The 18548-nt window shown below is 43.2% G+C and overlaps 1 pseudogene; it reads left to right on the plus strand.

The window, feature by feature from the left end:
• The first annotated feature begins 1860 nt into the window (after window positions 1-1860).
• Window positions 1861-2143, plus strand: LOC148775010 (ATP synthase F(0) complex subunit f, mitochondrial pseudogene; annotated as a pseudogene).
• Window positions 2144-18548: the final 16405 nt, after the last annotated feature.

An 18548-nucleotide genomic window follows, 5' to 3' on the forward strand; every position in this document is an offset into this window, starting at 1 on the left:
CTGGTCTCAGCCTATGGCTAGTTATGTTCTCAGTGAAAAATGTCTGGGGGTGCTCACCCTGGCATCTCCTACTTCTTGCGAGACCCCCATAGACGTTTCCCCAACCAACGTTGTTGGTTGTGGAATGGACCTGCCCTTGAGTTCCTATTATAGTTGCAAATTGTACCTCAGCAATAACTGATTGCATTAGGGAACTTTGAGAAAGAAAGTTTTATTATTCAAAAGTCCTGGAGGGTACAGAGCACACTGGGGTTCACACAGTGGTGTTGGGTGTGGGGCAGTGAAACCCAGGGTTCTGCCTTTACTGGGGGGGAAGGCAGAGTGCCTAGGGTTTCACGGGTTCACTTTATTGGTGAATTCTAAAGCTAGTGTGAGAATATAACCTGGTTCTTAGTATTATTTAGGGCTTCCCTGGTGGCTCAGTGGTAAAGAATCCACCTTCCAATGCAGGAGATGCGGGTTTGATCCCTGGGTTGGGAGGATCCCCTGGAGAAGGAAATGGCAACCCACTCTAGTATTCTTGCCTGGAAAATCCCATGGACAGAGGAGCCTGGTGGGCTACAGTCCATGGGGTCGAAGAATAGTCGGACAGAATTTTGCGACTAAACAACAAATGGTATTATTTTAAATAAACACTTGTTGTAGTTTTATCTTGCTTCAAAGAAGCCATTACCCATTTCATCAAATCTAAACTAAGGTGCTTTTGAGATTGATGATTTCTCCATCCTGCTGGAATGCAGTCAATAAAAAATTTTTTCTTGTAACTACATCATGACATTATGGAGAAGGAAATGGCAACCCAATCCAGTACTCTTGCCTGGAAAATCCTATGGACGGGAGAGCCTGGCGGGCTGCAGTCCATGGGGTGGCAAAAAGTCGGACATGACTGAGTGACTTCACTTTCTTTCTTTACATCATGACTGCCACCTGGTGGACGTTGTTGTATGACACATTGACTGCATCCCGTTTTCCCAGATGAATGCTAATTTTAGAGGTAAAAATGAGACGAAAAAAAAAAAGTGTACTTTAGAATTGTTGAAACAGGGTATATTTGCATAAAACATATTAGTGACTATTTTTTACATAAAATTTTCATATTAGATCCTTGAATAATGACTGGTTTTTAAAAATATGGCTTGATTTATTAAATCCCAGGAGATGCACAATGTTGATGAAATGTCACGATTGCAGAAAGGAGGTGACCGCTGCCAGCACAGCCTCACAGAAGCTGCGCCTGTTGCCTGCCTTTCACCTGTTGAGACAAAAGACTCTTACATCAGTATATAATTTAGTCCTGATCATCTTTCTTTTCTCTCTCTCTCTTTCCTTTCAGAAAATATAGATAGAAAGTTATTCACAGTCAACTTCTTCTCTTTCAAATAAAACAGTTAATAGCAGACCTCCTAAGATAGGTAGTGGGTGCTTTTGGTCCCTCGGTGTGCCAAGGGACAGTCCGCAGTGCATCTATACTGTAAACATACGCACACGCTGGCTCCCACAGGAGGTCTGGTTCTTTTTCTGTTTACTAGCTGTGTGAGTCTTGCACCTCTCTGCGTGTCAGTTTCCTTGACTGTCTGATGGATACACTCACCCGTCCTCCCAGCTCTGAGGGACTCCTATGTGAAGCCAGTGAGGCGATGTGCAGATGCATTTTGGTATCTATTAAAAGCTTTCTGCAAATGTGTAATGAAAATGACTGAAAAAATTCTTGGAGAGCGTTTTGGCAAGTGCCTGAGGTGGTAGAAACAAAACTTCTCAATTTAAATTTTTTTGACTTTTAAAATAATTTTGGAACAAAATCCAAGTGTTGGATCTAAGTCTGTGTGTGGTAAAGAATTTGGCCAACTTTCAGGTTTAAAAATGATGACAGAGGACTCAAGATGGTGTCAGTCATACCACTGAAGGAGAAGCTGCTCCTGAAAGTCAAACTGGGGGAGCTGCCAAGCTGGACACTGATGCTGGATTTCACCCCTTAACGCATCACTGGAGCATTTCAAAGAGGTTACTATCAGTATTACAAGTCCGTGAAGGTGAAGAGACTGAGCATCGCGGGGCTTTCTCTGGTGCTGGCAGCCTACGCGGTTTTAAGGACTGCCATCGTTACAAAGAGCTCAAACACCAGCGGCTATGCAAGTACCACTGAAGAGGGCTCACGCTGCCTTCCTAACCATCACCTTTGCCCACACCCCTGAATCCTTTCATCTCCTAATGGAGAATTAACATCCAATAAGAAATGACTGGTAAAACAAAATGATGACAGACTGTTATCTTGTGGGATGGCCATTCGCCCACTGGCAGTGGCATTCCAGTCCTGCTCAGTGGGCAGAGCACAGGTTGAGGGGAAGCCCACCCAAGAGCAGCCTCCACTTTCTCCCAGGTGTATTCTTACATGGCAGGCATGTGGGGACTCCCTGAGCATAAACCCCTTTCTTCAGGCAGCAAAACTTCAGAGCCCTTGTGGTCTCCAAAATGAGCCCTTGAGGCTGTGGGATGCCTGTGACTCAGGGACACAGTGGGGAGCAGACTCAGTTCAGTTCAGTCGCTCAGTCGTGTCTGACTCTCTGCGACCCCATGAATCACAGCACACCAGGCCGCCCTATCCATCACCAACTCCCGGAGGTCACTCAAACTCATGTCCACAGAGTCGGTGATGCCATCCAGCCATCTCATTCTCGATCGTCCCCTTCTCCTCCAGCCCCCAACCTTTCCCAGAATCAGAGTCTTTTCCAGTGAGTCAATTGTCTCATCAGGTGGCCAAAGTATTGCAGTTTCAGCTTTAGCATCAGTCCTTCCAATGAACACCCAGGATCGATCTCCCTTAGAATGGACTGGTTGGATCTCCTTGCGGTACAAGGGACTCTCAAGAGTCTTCTCCAACACCACAGTTCAAAAGCATCAATTCTTCAGCGATCAGCTTTCTTCACAGTCCAACTCTCACATCCATACATGACCACGGGAAAAACCATAGCCTTGACTAGACGGACCTTTGTTGGCAAAGTAATGTCTCTGCTTTTTAATTTACTGTCTAGGTTGGTCATAACTTTCCTTCCAAGGAGTAAGCGTCTTTTAATTTCATGGCTGCAATCACCATCTGTAGTGATTTTGAAGCCCAAAAAAATAAAGTCTGACACTGTTTCCACTGTTTTTCCATCTATTTCCCATGAAGTGATGGGACCAGATGCCATGATCTTTGTTTTCTGAATGTTGAGCTTCAAGCCAACCTTTTCACTCTCCTCTTTCACTTTCATCAAGAGGCTTTTGAGTTCCTCTTCACTTTCTGCCATAAGGGTAGTGTCATCTGCATATCTGAGATTATTGATATTTCTCCCAGCAATCTTGATTCCAGCTTGTGCTTCTTCCAGCCCAGTGTTCCTCATGATGTACTCTGCATATAAGTTAAATAAGCAAGGTGACAATATACAGCCTTGACGTACTCCTTTTCCTATTTGGAACCAGTCAGTTGTTCCATGTACAGTTCTGACTGTTGCTTCCTGACCTGCATACAGGTTTCTCAAGAGGCAGGTCAGGTGGTCTGGTATTCCCATCTCTTTCAGAATTTTCCACAGTTTATTGTGATCCACACAGTCAAAGGCTTTGGCATAGTCAATGAAGCAGAAATAGATGTTTTTCTGGAACTCTCTTGCTTTCTCCATGATCCAGTGGATGTTGGCAATTTGATCTCTGGTGCCTCTGCCTTTTCTAAAACCTGTTTGAACATCTGGGAGTTCATGGTTCACATATTGCTGAAGCCTGGCTTGGAGAATTTTGAGCATGACTTTACTATCGTGTGAGATGAGTGCAATTGTGCGGTAGTTGGAGCATTCTTTGGCATTGCCTTTCTTTGGGATTGGAATGAAGACTGATCTTTTCCAGTCCTGTGGCCACTGCTGAGTTTTCCAAATTTGCTGGCATATTGAGTGCAGCACTTTCACAGCATCATCTTTCAAGATTTGAAATAGCTCAACTGGAATTCCATCACCACCACTAGCTTTGTTTGTAGTGATGCTTTCTAAGGCCCACTTGACTTCACATTCCAAGATGTCTGGCTCTAGGTCAGGGATCACATTATCATGACTATCTTGCTCGTGAAGATCTTTTTTGTACAGTTCTTCTGTGTATTCTTGCCACCTCTTCTTAATATCTTCTGCTTCTGTTAGGTCCCTACCATTTCTGTCCTTTATCGAGCCCATCTTTGCATGAAATGTTCCCTTGGGGAGCAGACTCATGGCACCTCAAAGCAGGTGAGCTCTTCTGGGTCTTCCTCACTTGGGGATTTCTCTCCCCATCTCCTCTTGATGGCCCCAAATTGGAATAATCCTCCCCAGTTCAATTCAGTTCAGTTCAGTCACTCAGTCGTGACCGACTCTTTGCGACCCCATGAATCACAGCATGCCAGGCCTCCCTGTCCATCCCAGGTCCTGACTATTTGTCTGACAGAAGGCTTATAAATGTGTGTGACCCTGGCACCAGGGGATGTAGAAAATCTGACCTCTGGGACCTACGGGCTGCAAAAAATCTCCTTTGGTCATGATCCTGGAAAGTTGTTTTTAGCAGCAATGAAAATCATGGCTGGTTTCTATTATTTGGTAACTAGGTTAGCCTATTACCAATTTTAGGGCAAAAACTTAATTGGAGGCTATATGTGTTTATGCATATAGTTAACTTTATTAAAATGTCTTTATAATTAAACTGTTATATAATGTGTGTATATGTGTGTGTCATGTTCATACATCAATATAAGCATTTTGACATTTATGGGAAGTTTTGATTATTGGAAGTGACTGGCAGTGGATGTACCTGAGCCATTCTTGTGCCGTCCCTGGGAACCCCAAGGACCTAAGTATGACCCAGGCAGCTGATTTAACACCCACCAGCTTGGTTACTCAGGATTTACCTGCAGCTGCCCTCCAGGTAAAGTTGTCCAGGAGCCAGAGTTTGGAAAACCCCTACTGATACTTTAGGTGCCTTGAAGCCATTGGCTGAAACACAGAGAAGGTATCATTGTGTGGCTCCAGGATGTGACCCAAATGTTCTTGTTTTGCAGAGCCATTTTATTTATTTTTTAAAAAATTAGAAATATCACCATTTTTATGATTCAGATCTGAAGGCATTTCCTCTGCAGTGGAGAAAGGAGAGGCTTCCGTCACCTGTAAGAGAAGGAACAGGCTTGACTATTCTAGTGCACAGTAATTTACTTGGGGTTACAGAACATACTGGAATGAAGCGAGAGTTCTCTGAGGGATGGCTGAGCTGAGGCTCTGCCATCTTTCCTCATTAAAGGCTGCCCTGTGACTACTGGTTAAAGAAAGGGAGAGGGGAGGGAAGGAGGAAAAGAGGAAATTGGCAGGGTCCAAGCTTTTAGGAAGCAGGTGTCAGGTTCAACAAGAATCATTTAGTCCTACTAAAGATAATCTAGAAGGATCTTTTTGGGGAAAGTATCCTGTTTCTCAATATGTAGGAGTTCTAAGCCAAGCACAAATTATGTCCTCTCCAGGTAGTTAGACTTGTCTGGGCAGATAGATGAATTATAGGAGCCGCATTGTTTGGCTCTTCTCTGGGAAGGTCAGTGGAGGAGGTGCAGACAGCGAGGGATGGAGAGAGAGCAAGCTGAATGCGCCTGATCCTGGCTCCTGGGCTGGCCCTCTGAAATCTGAAATCACACCCAAGCCTTAGAGAGAGGGGAGGGGTGGGGAGGGTGAGCAAATGCAACCAGGACTAAAGGAGCTGGGTTTGAGTTTTTTAAATCAAAGTATGGTTGACTTACAATGTTGTTTTAGTTTCAGGTGTATAGCAGAGTGATTCAGTTATGCGTCTATGTAGATTCTTCTTCAGATTCTTTTCCACTGTAAGTTATCACAGGATGTTGAATACAGTTCCCCGTGCTATATAGTGGGTCCTTGTTGTTTATATTATATATCATATTGTGTATCCGTTAATCCCAAACTTCTAATTTATCCCTACCCCGCTACCCTCTCTGGTAACCACAGTTTGTTTCCTATGTCTGTGAGTCTATTTTAGTTTTGTATATAGGTTAATTTGCATTACTTTTTAGATTCTGCATATAAATGACAACCTGTGATATTTGTCTCTTTTTGACTTACTTCACTTAATATGATAATCTCTAGGCCCATCCATGTTGCCTCAAATGGCATTATTCCATTTTTTTAAATGACTGAGTAATATTATATTGTATATATATCAATCACATCTTCTTTATCCATTCATCTGTTGATGGACATTTGGGTTGCTTCCATGTCTTCGTCACTGTAAATAGTGCTGCTATGAACATGGGGTGCATGTATATTTTTGAGTTAGAGTTCTCATCTTATCTGGATAATATGCCCAGGAGTTGGATTGCTGGATCATATGGTAGCTCTGTTTTTTAGTTTTTAAAGGAACCTTCATACTGTTCTCCATTGGAGGCTGCACCAATTTACATTCCCATCAACAGTATAGGAAGGTTCTCTTTTCTCCATACTGTCTCCAGCACTGGTTATGTGTAAACTTTTTCATGATGACTCTTCTGACTGTTATGAGGTTAGGGTTATCATGGTTTTGATTTGCATTTTTCTAATAATTGGGTTTCCCTGGTAGCTCAGCTGGTAAAAGAATCTGCCTGCAATGCAGGAGATCCCGGTTTGAATCCTGGGTCGGGAAGATCCGCTGGAGAAGGGATAGGCTACCCACTCCAGTATTCTTGGGCTTCCCTGGTGGCTCAGCTGGTAAAGAATCCACCTGCAATGTGGGAGATCTGGATTCGATCCTGGGGTTGGGAAGATCCCCTGGAGAAGGGAAAGGCTACCCACTCCAATATTCTGGCCTGAAGAATTTGTCCATGCACATGGCAAAGGGTTGACACAACTGAGTGGCTTTCACTTTTCACTTTCTAATAATTAGTGATTTTGCCTTTTCATGTGCCTATTGGCTAGCTGCATGTCTTCTTTGGAGAAATGTCTATTTAGGTCTTCTACCTGTTTTCTAGATTGAAGTGTGTTTTTATTTTTTTAATTGAGATATATAAGCTGTTTGTATGTTGTTGGTATATAAGGAGCTGTTTTTGTGAAAAGTTTTTAGCATTCAGATGGCAAAGTGGGACAGAGTCTTAGAGAGGGATTTTCTCCTTGTTTCCTTACACCTGTTAAAAAGTTTAGCATCAAAAATCAGCTGTGGTTAAACAGAAAAGGAATGGACTGAAGAGCCGTCATTTCACAGAAATACCAGGAAGCTTGAAAGGCAGGCTGGTGGAAGGCTGGAATAAGGGAGACCAGGCATCTGCAGGCCCATAGAGATATCTTGCCAGTGAGGATAAGGCTGTGACACTTTGTACAGCATCTGCTTCTCCCAGAAACTGGACATTGCTGTGCTCACTGCTGCCACTGCTATGGACTCCACTGTTCTTAGTGCTTTGTGTCAATAGACACAAATTAAAAAATATGGAGTGGGAGCATCTGATTGATTAAACCTTCATCACAAACTTGCATTTTAGCTGCAAGGGAGGCTGGGTAAAGGAGTAGCTGGGCTTTCTGGCTTCTTTAAAGGGAAGTAATTTGAGACATTGTTTTAGGAGCACACCTACTTCTGCTTTATTGATTACCCCAAAGCCTTTGACTGTGTGAGTGAGTGAGTGACTGTGTAGATCACAACCAACTGGAAAATTCTTCAAGAGATGGGAATACCAGGCCACTTTACCTGCCTCCTGAGACGTCTATATGCAGATCAAGAAGCAACAGTTAGAACCAGACATGGAACAACAGACTGGTTCCAAATTGGGAAAGGAGTATGTTGAGGCTGTATATTGTCACCCTACTTATTTAACTTATATGCAGAGTACATCATGTGAAATACCAGGCTGGATGAAGCAAAAGCTGGAATCAAGATTGCCGGGAGAAATATCAATAACCTCAGATATGCAGATGACACCACCCTTATGGCAGAAAGTGAAGAGGCACTGACGAGTCTCTTAATGAAAGTGAAAGAGGAGAGTGAAAAAGCTGGCTTAAAGCTCAACATTCAGAAAACTAAGATCATGGCATCTGGTCCCATCATGTCATGGCAAATAGATGGGGAAACAATGGAAACAGTGAGAGACTATATTTTTGGGGGCTGCAAAATCACTGCAGATTTTGACTTCAGCCATGAAATTAAAAGACGCTTGCTCCTTGGAAGAAAAGCTATGACCAACCTAAACAGCATATTAAAAACCAAAGAAGTTATTTTGCCAACAAAGGTCTGTCTAGTCAAGGCTATGGTTTTTCCAGTAGTCGTGTATGGGTGTGAGAGTTGGACTATAAAGAAAGATGAGCGCCGAAGAGTTGGTGCTTTTGAACTGTGGTGTTGGAGAAGACTCTTGAGAGTCCCGTGGACAGCAAGGAGTTCCAACCAGTCAATCCTAAAGGAAATCAGTCCTGAATGTTCATTAGAAGGACTGATGCTGAAACTCCAATACCTGATGTGAAGAATTGACTCCTTGGAAAAGACCCTGATGCTGGGAAAGATTGAGGGCAGGAGGAGAAGGGGATGACAGATGGTTGGATGGCATCACCAACTCAATGGACATGAGTTTGAACAAGCTCCAGGAGTTGGTAATGAACAGGGAAGCCTGGCGTGCTGCAGTCCATGGGGTCGCACGGACACGACTGAGTGACTCAATGACTTTAGGAGCACCAGGGAATGGGTGAATTTACACAGGAAGTAAAATATGCCTGGTCTGGAAAAGTTAGCATAAAGCCAAAGATAATGACAAACTGATTGTCAGAATAAATTTGTTTTAAGATGAATCAACCAGTTATCTATTTACTTACCTTTATTTACAAAAGGAGAGGAAAGAAAGAAAAAGTTCTAAGACAATTTGTTTTTTAACAAATATCATTTGTTTGAATGACATGGATATACACCATTACACACTTGTTCAAACCCATAGAATGTATAACACCACAGGTGAACCCTAATGTGAACTTTGAGGCATATTTTAATCATCATTTGTAGCAAGGGCTCCACTCTGGCGGGATACTGATAAGGGTGTGCGTGAGGGAACAATGCCATGGGAAATCTCTGTATCTTCGCTTAACTGTGCTGTCAGCCTAAAGCTGCCCTAAAAACTAAAGTTCTTAAAAATTAACAAGTAGGGACTTTCCTGGTGGCACAGTGGATAAGAATCTGCCTGCCAGTGCAGGGGACACAATTTCAATTCCTGGTTCAGGAAGATCCCACATGCTGTGGAGCAACTAAGCCCGTGCCCACAACTACTGGTCAGCACTCAAGAGCCTGTGAGATACTGAGCCCACGAGCCCCAGAGCCTGTGAGTCCCAGCTACTGAGCCCACGAGCCCCAGAGCCTGTGAGGCCCAGCTACTGAGCCCACAAGCCCCAGAGCCTGTGAGTCCCAGCTACTGAGCCCAAGAGCCCCAGAGCCTGTGAGTCCCAGCTACTGAGCCCACGAGCCCCAGAGCCTGTGAGTCCCAGCTACTGAGCCCATGAGCCCCAGAGCCTGTGAGTCCCAGCTACTGAGCCCACGAGCCCCAGAGCCTATGCCCCACAGCAAGAGAAGCCACCACAATGAGAAGCCTGGGCCCTGCAGTGAGGAGCAGCCTCTACTCTCTGCGCAAAGCCTGCACAAAGCAAAGAAGAGCCAGCACAACCAAAAATAATTTTTTTAAAAAATATTAAGAAATATTCCTTGGTATATACATTTCCTTAGTATATAAAGAACTTTTTACATAAGAAAAAGGACAGTAACCTAACAGAAAAGTGGGACAAGTGAACACTTAAATACCAATGGCTTAGCTTGTGAAAAGTTGTCCGATTTTGCTTGCAATTCAGTTCAGTTCAGTTCAGTTCAGTTGCTCAGTCGTGTCTGACTCTGCGACCCCATGAATCACAGCATGCCAGGCCTCCCTGTCCATCACCAACTTCCGGAGTTCACTCAAACTCATGTCCATTGAGTTGGTGATGCCATCCAGCCATCTCATTCTCCATCGTCCCCTTCTCCTCCCGCCGCCAATCCCTCCCAGCATCAGACTCTTTTCCAGTGAGTCAACTCGTCGCATGAGGTGGCCAAAGTATTGGAGTTTCAGCTTTAGCATCAGTCCTTCCAATGAACGCTTGCAATTAAAGAATTGTAAATTAAAGTGGGAATGAGCTACCATTTAAAATCATTAGTGTGAATATTAAAAAGCTAGAAACCATGGAGGGATGATGAACAGTCTTCACCTACTCAAAGATCATGAAGGCATTCTCCTACGTTTTGCTCCAAAGATTTACATTTAGGTCTAGATCTATAATCCATCTCTAGGTAACTTTTTAGTAAGATTGGAGAGCTGAAATTTGATTTTTTCTGACAGTGATATTTAATGACCCAGGGCTGTTTATTGAAAAATATTTGCTCCACTGAGTCTCAGTGGTGTCTTTGTGTAAATTAATCGACACATATGTACACATCTGTTTCTAGATTCTCTATTCTGTTCCATGGGTTTATTTGCTTTGTCAACACCTGTCTTAATCACTGTAGCTTTATAGTAAGTCTTGAGATTGGGTAATTTAATTCTTCTACATTGTTCTTCAAGTTTTGACCATCCATTTCCATATGCCGATATTAATCGAAGTGTGTTTCTTTAAAATAGTCATAAGTGATTACTGTTGGTTTCTTCAGTCCAGTCTCTCAGCCAGAATGTCTAGAATTGTACATTTAAGATTGAATTTAAGTCTACCATTTTGCTGTTGGTTTTCTATTTGTCCCACCTATTCTGTGTTCCCATATTTTTCATTTCCTGACCTTTCTGAATCAATCAAGTGTATTTTTTATATTATCATCCCACTTTATCTTCTCTGTTAGCTTTTCAGTTCTGTATTATTCTTTTGCTTATCTACTGGTCAGGCCTCGGCAAAGTGCATTTCGTATATATTGTATTTGTTCCTCTTTCTCCTGTGTGGAATGCCAGTGCTTCTCCCCATTCAGCCCAGATGCTCCACAAGGTGCTGACTCTCAGCTGAATGGGTATGACTGCTGGGGACTAGGGTAATCTCAGTCTCCCTGACCAGTTCAGAGATAAGCATGGGACCTCACTGCAGTAAATGAGGCTAGAGGAGAGGTTTCCTGGAAGCTTCTGGGGACGTTCTTCCTCACTCTGTTGGAAGGGGTATGGGACACCTCCTTCTCCCAATGGCTGGACAGAAATGAGGAAGCATATAGTCCCTGTTACTGGAAGTCCCAGTGTGAGACCTAGGGCAGCCAGACAGATGATAAAGCTGGACTGCAGCCAGCAGAGAGCAGAGTCTGAAGAAATCTGGGTCTTACTTGACACACTGCTGAGCTGCTCTAAACCAACCTTGAGTGCGCCTAACTCTGGACTTCCTCCCATGTGAACAAACACTCTCACTTGTTTATTTAAGCCATCTTAGGTGGATCTTTCTTTTTTTAAATGACTTTTATCGGAGTATGATTGCTTTACGATGTTGCGTTCGTTTCTACTATACAGCACAGTGAGTCCGCCACACACAGGCACATATCCTCTCCCTTTGGGACTTCCTTCTCATTCAGGTCACCACAGGGCATTAGGAGTATATTCTAATTGTGAGAATAAATACTCTCTGTGCTCTAGAGTATATTCTCACTGTGCTATGTGCTCAGTTGCCTCAGGAAGCAACAGTTAGAACTGGACATGGAACAACAGACTGGTTCCAAATAGGAGAAAGAGTACGTCAAGGCTGTATATTGTCACCCTGCTTATTTAACTTGTATGCAGAGTACATCATGAGGAACGTTGGGCTGGAAGAAGCACAAGCTGGAATCAAGACTGCCGGGAGAAATATCAATAACCTCAGATATGCAGATGATACCATCCTTATGGCAGAAAGTGAAGAGGAACTCAAAAGCCTCTTGATGAAAGTGAAAGAGGACAGTGAAAAAGTTAGCTTAAAGCTCAACATTCAGAAAACAAAGATCATGGCATCTGGTCCCATCACTTCATGGCCTATAGATGGGGAGACAGTGGAAACAGTGAGAGACTTTACTTTTTTGGGCTCCAAAATTACTGCAGATGGTGACTGCAGCCATGAAATTAAAAGACTCCTTGGAAGGAAAGTTATGACCAACCTAGACAGCATATTAAAAAGCAGAGACATTACTTTGCCAACAAAGGTCCATCTAGTCAAGGCTATGGTTTTTCCCGTGGTCATGTATGGATGTGAGAGTTGGACTGTAAAGAAAGCTAAGTGCCGAAGAATTGATGCTTTTGAACTGTGCTGTTGGAGAAGACTCTTGAGAGTCCCTTGGACTGCAAGGAGATCCAACCAGTCCATCCACAAGGAAATCAGTCCTGAATATTCATTGGAAGGACTGATGTTGAAGCTGAAACTCCAGTACTTTGGCCACCTGATGTGAAGAGCTGACTCATTTGAAAAGACCCTGATGCTGGGAAAGATTAAGGGTGAGAGGAGAAGGGGACGACAGAGGATGAGATGGTTGGGTGGCATCACCGACTCAATGGACTTGAGTTTGAGTAAACTTAGGGAGTTGGTGATGGACAGGGAGGCCTGGCTTGCTGCAGTCCATGGGTTCACAAAAAGTTGGACACCACTGAGTGACTGAACTGAACTGATGTGGATCTTTTTTTTTAAGTAACTTTTATTGGAGTATAGTTGCTTTACGATGTTGCGTTAGTTTCTGCTATACAGCACAGTGAATCAGCCACATACAGGCGCACATCCTCTCCCTTTGGGACTTCCTTCCCATTGAGGTTGCCACAGGGCATTAAGAGTATATTCTCATTGTGAGGATACTCTCTGTGCTCTAGAGTGTATTCTCACTGTGCTGCATGCTCAGTTGCCTCAGCTGTGTCTGACTCTTTGTGACCCCATGGACTGTAGCCCACCAGGCTCCTCTGTCCGTGGGATTCTCCAAGGAAGAATAGTGGAGTGGGTAGCTCTTTCCTTCCCCAGGGGATCTTCCCGACTCAGAGATCAAACTGAAGTCTCTTGCATTGCAGGTGGATTCTTTACCCACTGAGCTACCTGGGAAGCCCATAGTCTCATTAGTTACCAGTTTTATACATAGTATCAATAGTGTTGTCTTATTTTACAGCTAAAAGGATTCTAATAACAGATGCCAGAAGTATCCATTACTTTTATATTCAGAAAAATAATAAAGATCAATGTTTTAAAATGCCTAAGTACTAGAGATCTGACATTTGCTTCCTAAAGCCATACAAAGAATTTTCTTCCCCCAGTTCATTCCTGCTAGACAGTGGCTTTTGTTATCTACTACACCATAGTGGTTTGTGGTTGGTTAATCTGTATAACATTGAGAGCCGTGAGGCCCTGTAACCACGACCCCAGCAGTCAGCACAAGCTTGACATCTGTGCTAAGCTGTAAGACAATAGTGGTTGATCTATTTGATTTGTCCATGGCAACCCACTCCGGTGTTCTTGCCTGGAGAATCCCAGGGACGGGGGAGCCTGGTAGGCTGCCTGCCGTCTATGGGGTCACACAGAGTCGGACACGACTGAAGAGACTTAGCAGCAGGAGGCTACGTGAAAGCTGACCAAGGACAGCGTGCTCTCTTGGAGAGCGCCCTGTAACATCTCATCAACGTAGGCAGGGCAGCATTATCTCTAAAAGCAGAACCATGCAACAGCACAGAGTGGTTTGTTTTCTAAAGAGGGTGGTCAAGCCAAACTCTGGCTCTGTTGGGTAGATGGGCTCTTCTTTAAATACGGATACTCTGGGGACTTCCCCGGTGGTCCAGTGGTTAAGACTCCACCTACCATTGCAGGGGGTGAGGGTTCAATCCCAGGTCAGGGAGCTAATCCCACATCTTACGGACAAAAACCCAAAACATAAAACAGAAGGAATATTATAACAAATTCAATGAAGACTTTTAAAATGGTCCACATCAAAAAAATCTTAAAAAAAAATACTGACACGCTGTTCCTGACACAGCTGAGGGGGCCTCTGAGAAATGGACTCACTGAGACAGAGGGGCATGCAATTGACCTACTTCTTATAAACAGCCTCCCTGGAAGAGGGGCAAACGCCATAACAGCAAGTAAGAGGAGTTTTCATCCAGGCGTGTGTCAGGGAGGAGGGGTTACCTGGCCCTGCAGATGAACCCTGTGAGTTGGCATGGGTTCAGGGCGCCAGGGCTTCAGTCAATGCCTGTGTCTCCAAGGAAATCCTGGAACACAAAAATAACAAGATAAGCTCTTTGGTATTTCTGGATGCCAACTTCTGTCCTGGGTGTTCAGGACTCCTTTTTATTCAAAAGGTAAGCAAGATAAGTAAACAGTTACAAGGTATCAGATGTGGGCTCTGTCTTTCAGAAATGCAGGTTAGCAAATGATGTTGAGTCACAACTAATAGCTTGCTGAATGACAAGGTGAATTACTCACAAAAGGTAAGATTAGAGTTTCAAAATTCTTTATTTTGTCACATAGGTTTAAAAGGGAGCATGTTCATCTTTACCAAAAAATCAGAGCAGGTACCAACAGGCCAGAAAGGATAAGCTAGGTTCTTTATAGACAGAGATGGCAATGTGAGAGGCAAATGTTAGGTTGTGGTTTGAAATATACTGGTTCCCCCAGCCAGGAGCTAATCCCTTAGAGCAGTGGTTCTCAGCTTTGGCTGTACGTTAGAATCACCTGGAAAGCTATATGTCCCCATAAGGCATCCTAGACGGAAAAATCAGACTCTCTGGGGTTTCGACAGGGGCAGGCCTCAGTGTTTTCTAACATCTCTAGATGATTCCATCATGGGAACTGAGAACCAGCTGCCCTTGGAATGGGACTTTCTGCCATCACTCTAAGTTTCTGGGCCCTCTGCTTCCTCTCAGGATGGAGGAGTTTCTGTTGTGTCAGTAGGAACACTGATGCTTTGACACAGCGGAACAAGTGGCATATGGGAAACAAAGTAATAGACATATTCAAGACTCGAGGGGCTTCCCTGGTGGGATGAGAGGACGAGATGGTTGGATAGCATCACCGGCTCAATGGATACGAGTTTGAGCAAACTCCAGGAGATAGTGAAGGACAGGGAAGCCTGGTCTGCTGCAGTCTGTGGGATCGCAAACAGAGTTGGACACGATGTAGTGACTCAAAAGCAACAATAAGCCTTTAACATACCTCAGTTCGTATGTGACATTTTTTCATTGAGGCATAGTTGATTTACAATGTTGTGTTAATTTCTGCTGTACATCAAAGTGATTCAGTTATACATATATACATTCTCTTTTGTATTCTTCTCCAAGCGTCTCTTATATCCTCCTGCATTGGCAGGCAGGCTCTTTACCACTAGCACCACCTGGGAAGCCCCTGTCATAGGATATTGAATATAATTTTCTGTGCTGTACAGTAGGACCTGTTGTTTATCCATCCTGTGTATAATAGTTTGCATCTGCTAACCCCAACCTCCCCATCCTTCCCTCCCTCAGCTCCCTCCCCCTTGGCAAGCACAAATCTGTTCCCTATGTTCCTGAGTCTGTTTTGTAGACACGATCACTTGGGTCATATTTCAGATTCCACATATAAGTGATATAATACGGTATTCTGTTCTCTTTCTGAATTACTTCACTGTGATAATCTCTAGTTGCATCCATGTTGCTGCAAATAGCACTATTTCATTTTTTTTTTTCTGAGTAGTGTCCCATTGTCTATATGCACCACATCTTCTTTATCCATTCACCTGAGTACATGACATTTTGAACTTGTATGGAATGAGGGGAGATGAGTTTCAGCAAAGCCATGCTCGCCTGGTATGCAGAGTCACTGTGTAAGATCTGCAGGGCAGGGCAGGGCCCTGGGTCTATGCTTGTCTCCACTGCATCCTTGGGGCCCAGCCCAAGTCAGCGCAGAGCATGGGCTTGATACATGTGTGTTGAGGGGGATTGAATGGCTGTTAGGGGGAAATTTCTTTTTTCAAACATTTAACCTTTTGGAGGAGAGATGGTGAACATAAAATCACTGAGCACCAAGAAGCTATTTAAGATACTTTTCATAAATTGATTCCAGAATATGAATACCTCTGACCATTCTCAGGGAATGTGAAAAAGGAAAATAACAGAAACATCTACAAGTTTAAGGCACTTCCCAGGTTCATAAAGTAACACGAACAAATCTGAGTGGAGAACAATTTCACTGAGTTTATGAATAAACAATAAAACACAGGGCAAACGTACCATATAGTGGTCTGCACTCTGTTTCACAGAGAGGAGAACTCAGCAGGCAGTGAGTTTGGGATGGTCTAGTCTCAGTGTAATAATTACATATCCATTCATAGTTTCAACCCCAGAGCATAAGCTCACCACTAACAGTTTCATGCTTCCCGTCATTGACATGATAGTAATGCAGGTTGATCATGATTGTGTGTACCAGTTTCTATTATACAGCTCAGAAAAGGCTTCAATATCTGAACAGGAAAATCTACACAACAGACCATAAACCTGTGACATTTACTTTCATCAGAAAACATTTACACGAATATCTGTGGTTTGTACTCCTCTTAAGAAACTCCAATACTTTGGCCACCTCATGCAAAGAGTTGACTCACTGGAAAAGACTCTGATGCTGGGAGGGATTGGGGGCTGGAGGAGATGGGGACGACAGAGAATGAGATGGCTGGATGGCATCACAGACTCTGTGGACATGAGTTTGGGTGAACTCCGAGAGTTGGTGATGGACAGGGAGGCCTGGCGTGCTGTGATTCATGGGGTCGCAAAGAGTCGGACACGACTGAGCGACTGAACTGAACTGAACTGAAGTGATTGCATCTCCTGTCTAAAGGCATACCTAAAAAGTTTCAGTCGTGTTACAATCCCATTCCATATCTTTACTGCTATTTTAAAACCAACCTATACATACTGTAAAAATTTCTAGGCAACAAAAAATGTAAACAGTTACTCTTGCCATCCTGGGTTTTATCAGTAGTATCCACTACAAGGAGTAAGGTGGTAAACTTTTGAAGCTCGTATTAGGTGCATAAACCTGAGAAGCATTGTCACAGAGAACATTTGAATATTAAAGAGAAAGGACACTTAGGAGTTCATAACAGCCAGAGGCTGGCCTACCTCTCATTCTATTTATTCTCTTTGCAACTGTCAGATTTGGAAACTATTTATCACAGAGAAAATCACCTACTGGATAGAAATGCATTCAATGCCACCTACTGGAAATATAAATAGTGATATTGCATGAAACATGCAAAACATGTAAAAAGATAGCATATTCACATGCAACCAGTTTGTTCTACCAAAATATATTATAGGTTTTAACTTTTGGTATGGATAAAGAGACATGAAATGATAATGAAATTATAGTTTTTTTATATCAGTCGCTAATTGGCTTCTTAGGAGAAAATGCTAAGCTGCAAACTTTAAAAAATCTTTATAGTTTAGTGGTTAACACCCCCATTACATCTTCCGTAAAAACAACCATTTTTCAAGCTATCAGCAATATTTTTTGAAAAGTTCAAGAATATTAAAATGACTAACGTTTTTCACCGAGTTCTCTGGTTCACAGCTTCTTTCACTGTGGAGTGAATTACGTGGTCGAGTCAGGAGGAGGATATGAGAGAGGCATTGTCACCAACTCGAGCATGCTTACATTAGTTTACCTCTCAGCTGATGACAGAAGAGCCGTTACGAGGGTGAAGAGCTTAACCCCAGGCTGGATTTCACTGGGGTACTGAGAAGGGTCATGGCCACATGGCCTTCCTCAGTGCCATATGAGATGAAGGCCACTTGAGGATTACCTAGAAAAATGTGGTTTGATTCACCATATACTGTTTATTCAAGGTCCTAGACTTAGTGATGTTACATGTTAATTTGGATATTTCTGTCTGATCGAGAAGCAATTTCTTCTGTCATTTGGGAAAAGATCCCCCAGATGACAATTCCTGTCCCTGTTGAATAACTGTCAGACTTGTATATAACCCAGCAATCTTATCTTAGCGTTGTTACAAATGCCCGGCTTCTCAAATGCTCTTGGAGTCACTTTTCTTATCTTACTAGTTTCCTCACGGAAACAGAGCAAGACCGTATGATCCTTGTCCCTCATGTCCTCTGCCTGCCTTTTGTCTGTGGAAAAACTTTAGCCAAAGAATAAGTTTAATCAAAGAAAATGCAGAAACAAAGGCAAAGAGTCAAAGAATACCAATAATACCAATCCCAAGTAAACTGGTAAATACCAATACCAAGAAACCAAATAATAAAAGTTTAGTCATTAAGCACAGTCAAGGACCTTTAGTTCCTAATCAAGGGCTGTAAATAATATTCTGAGTCATATCCTGTGGGCTGTCTCAGACACTGGAACTCCCACAAAGTGGAAGAAGTTAACTACAGCATGACCAGATGATAGCCATGACATAATCTGCCACAGTTCTGAGAATTTGTCTCAAGAAATTGGAAACAAAATGGCCTTGGTACTGAAGATTAATTGTACTTAAAACAATCAATATGATGCTGGCCAGACCACTCAGGACCCATTTCAAGATGACTGTCAGAGCTGACTGTATTCTTGATGTCTATAGCTCCCTCCATCTGTCTATAAAAGCTCTTGCCCAGT

This window comes from Moschus berezovskii, chromosome 18 (genome assembly GCF_049115385.1).
Source record: "Moschus berezovskii isolate FMDL1 chromosome 18, NW_MosBer_1.0, whole genome shotgun sequence".
NCBI lineage: Eukaryota > Metazoa > Chordata > Mammalia > Artiodactyla > Moschidae > Moschus > Moschus berezovskii.